This window comes from Brassica napus, chromosome A4, assembly GCF_020379485.1.
Source record: "Brassica napus cultivar Da-Ae chromosome A4, Da-Ae, whole genome shotgun sequence".
Classification (NCBI taxonomy): Eukaryota; Viridiplantae; Streptophyta; class Magnoliopsida; order Brassicales; family Brassicaceae; genus Brassica; species Brassica napus.
Genome location: NC_063437.1, coordinates 2,674,391 through 2,686,471, shown reverse-complemented (window position 1 = coordinate 2,686,471; position 12,081 = coordinate 2,674,391).

The window sequence follows — 12,081 nt, the reverse complement described above, 5'->3', positions numbered from 1 at the left end:
ATTTTTAGATCTATATTTGGTAACAAGTTTTCTGGTTTGATTGTGATAAATCAGCTGTAGAAAAGGAGAAACAAGTTGACTTGAGCTTAAGTTAGTATAATACTAAGACCACTTTTATTATATGTAACACTGTAAGAAAATATTAAAAAAACAAATATTAATACTTTAAGATTTTTTTTGGTCAAAATATACTTAAATTTAAAAATCAATAAAATTAGGTAAATAGCATTTGAAATTGTATAGATATCTATTCCTTTACATTTTAACAATTTTCCTATTTTCTTGTATTATTATTTTATTATAAAATATTTTATTAGATTATCTGTAGTTGCTTTATATTTAAAGTTACTTTTACATTATGCAATTAAATACATTGAACCAGATGTGAATTAAATTTTGTAGAATGTATTGAATCATGAAGAGGGTGAAAAAGAAAACAATGTCACGTGGTGCGTTGTTATTAGGCCATTTCCTATAAGATACCAAAACACTAAATTTAGTGTTATTTTATCTCTAACAAGACATCAAATTTGACATCATTTCACCAAATTTGATGTAATGTGAATGGTATTACATCAAATTTGGTGTAATACTATTCATCACACCAAATCTTCAAAATACATATTTTAATATGTTTTATTTAAAAATATAATTTAATTACTCTTAAATTTGTAATTAAACATAAATATATTGTATTATCTTTTTTAAAATTTATTTTCACATTTCGTGTGATAATATTCATCACACTAAATTTCTAAAATACATTTTAATATGTTTCATTTAATAATATAGATCAATTACTATCAAATTTGTAATTAAACATAAATAATATTATATTATTTGTATTTTTAATTTATTTTCATAAAATTTATTTTTTTTATTTTTATTTTATTATTATATTTAAAATAAATTAGTAAATAACTATTATTATTTATCACTTACAAATAATAAAATATAAATATAATCCAGATATAACAAAGTTATTATTTATCAATTACAAATAATAGAAATATAAAAGTTTTAAAACTGAAAACATCAAATAATATATAATATTGCTTTTGGTGTAAGATTTGGTGTTATTATTGGAGATGACAAAAAAAAATTAATACCAAAACACCAAATTTGGTGTAATTTCAACACTAAATTTAGTGTCATTGTTAGAGATGCTCTTAGATGTATGCATTGTTAAATCAAAAGTAATTGGAAAACACTGTTATTATTGTTAAACTGAGAGAATTAACTTAATATATATAAATGGTGTTAAAATTAGTAATCTACACATGTTTTGACATATGTATAGATTGCTCTACATTTCTTACTTTAGATTTTCAAAAATGTCTTTCTTTACATTCTCTTTTCTTTTATATATTTTTACACTATCTTTCTTCTTACACATTCTTACATTCTCTTTTCTCTTACATATTCTTATACATTTTTACACTTTCTTTTCTCTTACACATTCTTACATTTTCTTTCTTCTTACACTATCGTTCCTCTTATACTTTCACATTCACTTTTCTTTTATATTTTCACATTCACTTTATTAGTCTCAATTTAGAAAACTATAAACATATAAAAAAAGTATATTTGAGGATCTTCCAGTCTAACAACAATGACAACACATAAATGTTTTAGCTAATATAATTTGTAACCACTAAGATATAGTGTTATATATGATCTAACATAACACGTATCAGATAACCAATTATATTCAGCTACCATAACATGTACCAAGTAACAAACCATCTATCAATTTTTTATACCAAATTATATACGAGGTAACAGAATGTATACCATGTAACAAATATTTTTATCAAATAACAACAAATCTATGTAGCATACCAACCATTTGTCAATATTTTTATATAAATTTATGTATAAGCTAAAATAACATGTACCATGTAACAAAATAATTTATCAGATAACAAACAATTTATCAAAAAATATATCAACTCGCAAATCATATATCTACCAATTTATCAAATAACAAACCATGCATGAAACAATGTATAATTCGATAAACCATTCACCAAAACATTTATCAGCTACTAAATTAAGTAGCAGTTGGTAACAAATATTTTATAACATCTTACTTGAAAATTATTAATCAAATTAGACTCATAATTTAATTAAACACATAATTTGAAAACTATTAATCAAATTTGAAAATATCTATAATCTTCTCAAAAGTTAATTAAACTCATAATTTGAAATCATTAACCAGACGACGTTTAAGGAATATAATCTATGAACAACATAAATTATATGATTAATAATTTAAAATTATTAATCAAATTTGAAATATCCATAATTTTCTCAAAAGTTAATTAAACTCACAATTTAAAATTATTAATCAGAAGGAGTTTAGAGAACATATGCTAGGAAAAACATAAATTATATGATTATATCTTATCAAACATACACCATCAATACATAAACTTGTTTCAAGTGAAGTTAATAATCGCTTCACGTCCACGAGACTAACACGGTTTCAGCTGCACAGACTAGAGTCTAGGGCTATTATGGTCTTGAAATTATTAATTAGAAGGCATGAATACATTGCCAATATAGATGTTCAGTAGGGATACAAATACCAATTAACTCTTATTGTTTTGGGAAAATTGTTTTTTAGGCCAAAAATAGTAACTATGTCTCATTAGATTAATTTCTATTTTGTACCATTTTTGTCTCTAATTCCCTTTAATATTTTTGAAAATAAATGAAATAAATATTTTTACAAACAAAAAAAATAGAAAATAGTAACTACTGATGATATACCTATATAAACTTAGTGGTATTGTTTCCAGTTCTAAAAAAGTTTAAATCATAATTTCAGATTTTGTTCTACATAAAGTAGAATTGACATTCTACAAAGTAGAAAATAAAATCCACTTTTTTTTATTGAAACTACAATTTTTAGAATATGTGATTTACGTAAATAATAGTACTCTAAAAATATTTAGAATACACATTCCGCGCTTAACATATCATTCTAAAATCTGTAGAAATCGGAACCTATCGATTACTATAAATCTAAAACCTACAAAAATTGAAATCTAAACATTACTATAAACCTAAAAACTTGTAGAAACCGAATTCTACAGATTTACTTAAATCTAAAACTTGTAGAAACTGAAATCTACACATTACTATAAATCTACAAATCTGTAGAAACCGAATTCTACAGATTTATTGTATTCTTCGGATAAGAATAATTAGTTCCAAGAAATATGGGAAAAAATATTTGGAAATATTTAGTTTCCATATATGAAAAAAATAATTTTTTCAGAAATAAAAATCATGGAGATAGAGTTTTTTTTATTTGAGGATTTTTAATATTTTTTACTTTAATTATTTTAATTATTTATTGTATTTTAATATTTAACAATTGATTTGTTAATTGTAATTTTGAATTTATAATTGAAATTAAGGACATTATTGTCATTTTGAAAATAATTAGCCTAATAGGACATAAAGTATAGGCATGGAACTTTTATCCGAGATCCGGATTCGATCTGATCCGAAAATCTGGATATCCAGAGGAACCAAATCCGGATCCGGATAAAATGTTGGATCCGTCAAAGCCGGATCCGGATATCTTAATTTTTTAGTCCGGATATCCGGATCCGTAAGTTTTATTAATAAATATTTCAAAAATAGTAATATCTATATATAAAAATTAATTTTATTTAATATATTTTAAGAATCCAAATTCGGATATGGATATCCGCCGGATATTACATTTTTTAGAAGGATATCCGACATCCGGATATCCGAGAGCCCGGATCGAGATAAAAATAATAAAATTATGGATCCGCCGGATAAGGATCCGGATATCCGATCCGTTCCGGGCCTAATAAAGTATATGACATTTGTGTAATTGGACGTACTTATCATTTTTTTGGCCAAAAAACCAATTTTCTCTAATTTGTTTTGATACTTTTACAAATTTATATACTACCCAAGGTCCAAATTAAGAGTAGCCCCGAAAGAGTATCAGCACTCTTTCTTAAAACAATGGCTTCAGAATTAATCTACCGTGTAGCCTAGGGCTTTTCAATATGGTAAAACCGAACCGTACCAAACCGAACCGAAATAGACAATATGGTTTGGTTTTGGTATATACTATATAAACCGAATGGATATAACTTTATAAAAACCGTAGGATTTGGATATGGTTTGGTATATAACCGATTAAACCGAATAAACCGAATAAACCGAACAAAACCGATTAAAAGTAGAAACATGTAAATATGTGTCTATTTTATAACGATACATGAAAATCTATTTGTTACATAAGTTAAATTTATGTTAATAACTATTAGCATAATTTTATAGTAATAAAAAACCTTAATTTGTAAAACACTTGAACTATAACTAAATAACAATACATCACAATTCAGACATTTTATTTTCTAAATCTTTTTTTGATCTTTTTGCTTTATTTTAGTCTTCACTAAATTAATATGAAGATTATAAATTTGATGGATAATAATTAATGGAAAATTTTCAATTGAAAAAGCATGACTTTAATGAACACTAAATATGGAAGAGTGGAAAAACTTTTCTTTCATGTTTATATAAATGACGGTGTTGACAATATGACTCTAAAATTCATATAATATGATCTCAAACAAAATAATTATGTTTTTTGGTATAAAACCGAATAATCCGAAAACCGACGGTATATAAACCGAACCGAACCGAAGTAAATATGGATTTAGAATGATAGTTATATTTTACTAACCGAAATACCAAAAACCAAAAAAAACCGAACCGATATCCGGATTGAACACCCCTAGTGTGGCCCAATGTAAGTTGTCACTCCTTTTATGAAATTTTCAGTTATTTTTTTAAGATGGGCGGAGAAAATAATTGTACTACATTGAAGACAATTACACTACCGTTTAACCAGCTTGTAACAAAAGTACTCGATCCATTAAAAAATCAGAGTGATAAAGTGTATTTTTTGGTCAAAGAAAAGATTTTATCCTATTTTCCTTCTAAAAGGCAGTCAATACCATTTCACTTATCTGACCCTTGTTTTAACTGCTTCCATAACATTGACATAAGAAACTCGTGATATACATGTTTCTTTATTACTCAACATCATTTATCGTAGCGTAGCATAAACTTAGTACATTTCAAAACACTACGCCATAGCTGATGTTGTTTCTTTCTTCAGTTTGGAGTTGATGGCTTGTCTTGATAAATCTTTGGATTGTGTAGTTGAAATCCAAAGGAAAGCTCCAATAGCAAACTCTCGCTTGTGAGCCAAGTCTCCATAAGTAGACAAACCGTAGTCTGCTAAAACCCTGTCGAGTTTCCATTCTGGCATGACTTGGTAATCTTCTTTAGAGTATCTCGGGTAGTGAAGAGGCATCTGAAATACACTTACTTCATCGTTCTTGCGATTTCTGACATCCATCCTCTTACTTATTATGTTTTGCTTCTGATGTACCAATGTGCATGTGTTACGTTAATGTTCTTCGGAGGACTATATAGGGATGCTGGAAGTGATGGTTTACACACTTAACGTGTGAATTTTTGTCACACGAATTGGTTTGTTTACCTTCTTAATTTCCGTTGCTAAACGCATGATTATGTGGATTGTACACATTACTATTGGATTACTTGAAAGAGTCTGATCACTTGCACGTACGATGTTATAAGTTTGAACAAACTCTCCATTCTCCTTCCTTGTTTGTCATTAACCAGTATCGTTTCTAAAAATACTTTCTAAGGGAACCTATATTAAGAAATATAAAAAGAAAAGATATTTCAAAACTGCATTTCAAGTAAAGGGTTTTGGTCCACATACTCCAAAGATATATTTACTTGGCTTTCATACATTCGAGAGACAACTTACATGGCTCCATATTTCACCAGATACTTCAAAAATGTTTCTCCACCAAAACCCAACAACTTTGTTATAATTCCCAATAAAATTAATCAAGATAGACAAATCTTACCTTTCAGACTAATTGTTAATTTATCCATGAACAAGAGTAACCATCAAATCTTATCGTATGGTTATTGTGCGTAAAGCCCAAAGCTCCTTTTGTTTTGTTGTTAATCTTAAAATTTCAAGGTTTCAATATACATCTATCTGAGCTTAAACTAATTTTTCACAATACTAATTGTATATTTAACAGCTTGAGCCATTCAGTGGCGGATCTGGACAAATCATTAGAATGGGAGCACAAATTTAAATTTATAATAAATAAGAACTATTATTACTGTGAATATAAAACTATAAATTTTATTCGACTCATAAAGTTATATTTATATTATATATAATTTCAAATTTTCTTACTAATATTATCAATCAAAATAACACACTGTAAAGAAATTGACTTTTAAATATATAGAAAAATAGTATATATAATATTATGTCAATTTATACTATATAATTTTCCTTATCATATCACAAAGAAGGAAAGAACTTATAAATTCTAAGTGTTAATAAAAAGTTTATAGATTGTTTACTAGTATAATATTAGTTAGATATGTAAAATGGTTTCAAGATTCAACTTATCTTTTAATACTCCATGTCATTTTTTTTCTTTCTTCCACATCTTTTAACTTTATATTCATTCAACACAAATTCAATTTTTATCCACTACAATGGTCTTGTTCAATAAAATTCAACACTTTATTTTATTAATAAATATTTATTTTTTCTATATCTAAATTAAATAAATGTAATCTCTATTTATAGATAATTTAAAATGATAAAATTTAGTATAAAAATACAAATAAATTATTTAATTTATAATGAGATTAATTAGTTTTAAATAACTAAGAAAATGTTAAAATATCAAAAGTCTTTCAGAAAGTGACATTTGTCGTCGGTGATCTCCACTTTCTTTTTATTCAGCACCAATTAATCTACATCATCAAATATTATTTTTCAACCTTCATTGTAGAGATTCAACTGTTGAATTTTTTATTCAACACCCCTATTGTACATAGTCTTAAAAGATCTATATTTTGTTTGGAGAAAAAGAAATCTAACTTTTAGAAAACTACTACTACTGCAATGGCGCATCCTCCCAACGCGCCCCCAAAATTCTCTCTCAAACCTAATCTTCTTGAGCTCGAACTTTGGGTTTCACCTAGCCTCCCCAATGCCGACTTGCGTCGTGATAGGCCCATAAACCTCCCGACGAGTCCATCTTCCCCCGCCTCAACCCTCAGCTGCTCCCTCTATGTTCTTTCCTCCTTGCTTTGAGTTTCTGGATTTGTTAAATCTTTGGGAATCAGAGGCGTCTTTGATTTCTTTCGGAGCTCTGGCGAGGCGAGACGAGTCTGGTGTTATCTTAGGGGCCTTGGGTCTGCTCATAGTCGCCGTTTGCGCTCGGATCTGGGTCAGATCTAGGATCCGAGACCCACCAGAACTCCTGACGCGTTGCCGTCTTTGTTCTTGCCATGTCGTCTCGTTCCAATCAGTTTCTTCTATCGGCATGCTCCAAGGTTTGTAGTAGAGATTCTCCTCTTTTTCTAGAGTGAAAAGTGGCTTCGAGGTGAGCCACCGAGGACCTCTATATTTAGTTCAACAGACAACAACCATGGTCGTCTCACAGTAAGCATGTGGATTCTCCCTCTTGCTCCTGATGCTGTTCGCTTGAGTTTTGAGGACAACCCTATGTTGGCGTCGCTTGCATCAAGGTGGAGCTTTCTTGCTTCCTGATTGAGTCATCTGCTTAAAGGAGTTTAAAAACTCTTTACGCGCTTCACTTCTGTGTCCTACGCTCCGGCAATTAGCTCTGTAATGGTTGGACTCTCTACTGCATCTTTTGTGTCGCGTGGCCGGATGGAGCATGTTTAGACCGCATGTGCTTGACCGTAACATGTTCTTCCTGTCTCTGCGGTGTTGAGTCGGTATTGTTCTTTGCTTCTTGTCGAGATAACTATGGGATTTGTTCTATCGGTGTCCTCCTCCAGTGGTGTCCCGGGGTGAGAGCCAGCCACCTCCATTGAAGCTGCTTGGAGCCACTTCAGTGTGTTCAACTGAACGTCCCTTTTAGCTATTCTCATGCTTATGAAGTTTTCTGATTGAGCTTGAAGTGCTTAGGTATGAGAGATATACATTGTTGTTTGTTGTTCTAGTTGATCTCTTACTTTCAAACCTTTCATTGTGAGGAACTTGAATTTAAGTACTTAGGTTTTTAGGAGTTTTTTTAAATTTTTTACTTCTAAACAATCAAATGGCTGTCTCAACAAACTATGGTTGCAAGTCATCTTGTAACCAAAACCCTCATTAGAAATAATGACATTTATACTTTAGCAAGAAAGAAAAAATCTAAAGACGAAAATACAATGAAAAAAACTAAAGAAAGAGTGGTTCAAAAAAAGTAAAGAAAACTTAGAAAAATGAAATAAGTCTGTTAAAAAGAAAAAGAAGTAACAAAGATAAATATGAAACGTGTCAATTGCCAAACATAACATTAATTAATGCTGTATAAAAATAATATGAGTTGATGGAACTCTCAACATAGAATCAAAGAGGGACACTTTTACCAACTGAGCTACGAAATATTAATAACATTAGGTGATAATCTGCGCCCTGCGCGGAACGAAGAGGTTATTAAAGTATTATAACTTTTAATATGTAGACATAATAAAAGTTAAAGGCATAGTAAGAAAAATATATGTAAGAAAGTACGGATTATAGCTAGGAATTTTAGTATGTCAATATAAATTTATATGCGATGGCCATTAAAATTAAATTGTATATTTGTTTGCATGCGGGTAAATTATAAATATAATATTAAATGAAACATAAGCAATAGTCTAATAAAATATAAAAGGAACAATGTATAAAAAAACAAAAGAAAATTAAAAATAGAGACAAAATAACTGCTGTCAATAATGCCTTCAAAAGTCTTCGTTTGCAATCATATTATGAACAATAGCAAAGAGATCATCTAGAAAATTTAAAAATATTATTTAACAAAATATGTGAATGCATGTATTACCTCAATCGTGGAAGATGGAAACGATGAGCTCTACTATTTATATCAACACGGAGCCTAGATCTTTCATATCCACACCAAATTCAATCGAAGAAACGGATATTAATGATGGGAAATTAATACCGTATATACCAGTTGCCTGATTTATAAATTGCGTGATGCCTGGACGTAAAATAGGTAAAGAAAATCAGTGATGGTCACGCAAAAAATATTTCAGAAATATTCTCCTATCGATTAAGGTAAGTTTTTCAAGTCTTTGAATTTTTTTTCCTTTAATACGTTAACAATTCAATTGTGATTCTTTAATATTTTGAAGCATTAAGTATAGGTATGATACCACGAAAATATCATACCACGATTTGTTGCCTTTATCATTTTGTTGCCTTGAATACATACACAATTCAATTGTGTTTCCTTAACATTTGAAAATATCATACCACGATTTTTAGTGATCATTCGTATAGGTTATGATATGAACATTATGATAAACGATTTGATATTAGTTTTACGATAAACATTGTTTGCTTATTCCAAAATTAGATATGAACACTCGTACAGGTTATGATATGAACTTTCGTACAGGTAAAAATAACCAATACAAACCGTAAAGAACTTTGTTGTACCACGTTTAAAGAATCAAAAATTGTAATAAAGCGTATATGACTTTAGATGAGGCACTTATTTTGTTGCCTTATTTAAAAGAAAAACTTCCAAATCTTCGAACATACCATAAAGCCTCTCTTAGGTCGAGTTAATATACTGCCTTATTTAGAGCCCCGTTTTAAAAAAAAATCGAAATGTAATCAAGATGATAATTAGCGAAATGTAATCAAGATGATAAATCGAAATCATATAGTATAAACAAATGACCAGTGGCATTTGTATGTAATTATTCTAGTTCATAAAGGGTTTTTTTAAGAAGTAAGTGAGAGTGCATTAGCTGATGACACCTATGAAATGGCACTCATGTAATAAACACATGAGGCAAATGTTTATTTTTACCAATGCTTTTCCTTTAATAAGAAAGGGATGAAGATCTATAAGTAAATGAGTTTTTAAAAGTAGTTGGGGGCACGTGCCCTCTTTGCTTTCACTGTACATCCGCCACTGGAGCAATCATCCTAAATTATTACCCTATTTATGATTTATCTTGTTATGCTATACCAATTATGTCGGAGATAACGGATGAAACATAATAATTCATTTTAATCAATACCATTAACTAATAAACATGTATGCTTATGAAGTTACAAGTTATGACACATAAGTTTTTTTGGGGGCACCTAGTTATATAAACAAATTGACATAATCAATAACTCTTCACGCAGAAGATTAATAGTTTTAAGGAAAAAATGATCGAAATAATAGTTTTCTATTCACTACTTATACAAATAAACTAATTTTTGATCGGATGAAAATTTATTCTAAGGTAGACCTCCATCCGATGGTGTCTAAATAATAGTTAACCAACCTAAATTTTGCTTATATATATATATTCTTTTGCAGTCAACATTTTACATTGAGGAAAAGAAGTTCAATGGGCTATTACAAATTAAGTTAAACTTAAAATAAACTCATTCTCAACTATTTACATTTTTAATAAAGATAAATTTGTGTCAATCCAACCCAATATATAACAATCTAAAGTGCGGCGCCTAATTGTTTACCACATGTCCTACTGATTTACTCCAAAATGAGAACATTTGTCATTTGCCACGGATTACATGTATATACTTTGACTATTTCGCTATGCATACATTATTTATGCAACATTTTTCTTCTAGCTATGCAACTCACAGATTGCAGTAACTATTTAGGAGTTTTTTTTGAATCAAACTATTTAGGAGTTTCAACATTAATTTTACAACGGAGGGGTCCTTCTTAAAGAAAATAAAGTTTAGAGACTAAATCAAATGATTCTGAAATTAAGGAGGCTTGTTTGAAAGACGCGCTCCACTATTAGATCACCTCCATCGGGATCTCTTAAAGAAGGTTTTAAACAAAAGAGAGAAAAAAATGAAAAAGGATTAAAAACGAGAGAACCACTGTTTATTTTGGGATTTTTAGAGGTGTTAAGAAACCTTATGTGTCACGGTCTTATCCGACCTCACATCCATGAATCTCTCTCCTTCGTCGGCTTGTGTAAACGAAATCAATCGTTTCTCTTCCTCCTCCAATGTCGATCACTCCATCTTCTCCTACGATTCTGATGTCGATCTTCGTTGATTGTTATTACAAACGCAAGAATCTATATAAAATAATTCGATTTGTAGGTAAAGAATTGTTAGAACTTTTTATGTTTTCTAAAGTCCACACAAAAACGTTTACAAAATATCTTTATGGTAAAAGCATCTGATCATTGTGTTGGTTCTACACAAAAAAAACTCTCTTTTTTATTTTTTGAAAACTAGATTATTCTCAATTTTTTCACGTGTTAAAATAAAATATAAAGTAATTCTACAACCAATTATCTCAATTAATTATAATATTGTTTTTCTGTAAGAGAAATATTTGTAATGACTAAGGTTTATGTTGTTGAACTATTTTAAACCTCACAGATCTTATAAAAATATATATTGAAATTTTTGATTATCCAACTATTTGAAATTTAAAATTTAAAATTTTAATTATTATTCAAAACTTATAACAATGTAAACATAACATATATTTTCATATAATATAATTATCTGCAAAATTGCGGGCAAACACCTAGTTTACTATTATTATTATCAATAATGGGGATAAGAGAAGAATCTATGTATGTATATCGGCTTTTATGGCTTTACTGGTCTTACAACATCCTCCTTTATTTTTGTTATGGGATTCATCAACTACAGAAACTGGACTCTACCGAGGAGGCCATTGAGCATAACTTAGTGAGAACGGGATACGAAAATGTAAGGGCGCCAAGGATATATTTAGAGAGTTCAAAGACGAGTTGCTTCCAGTGGTTATTGAACTTGGCGGCTTGGCCATGACCTATGTGTTCATAGTGGTTGTTCTGTTGATCCGAGTCACATGAAACATATGATTCGGGGAGTGAAAACCAATTAGCTAGTATGAGGTTTATATAGCACTTGACATTCTCTATGTTATATAATTC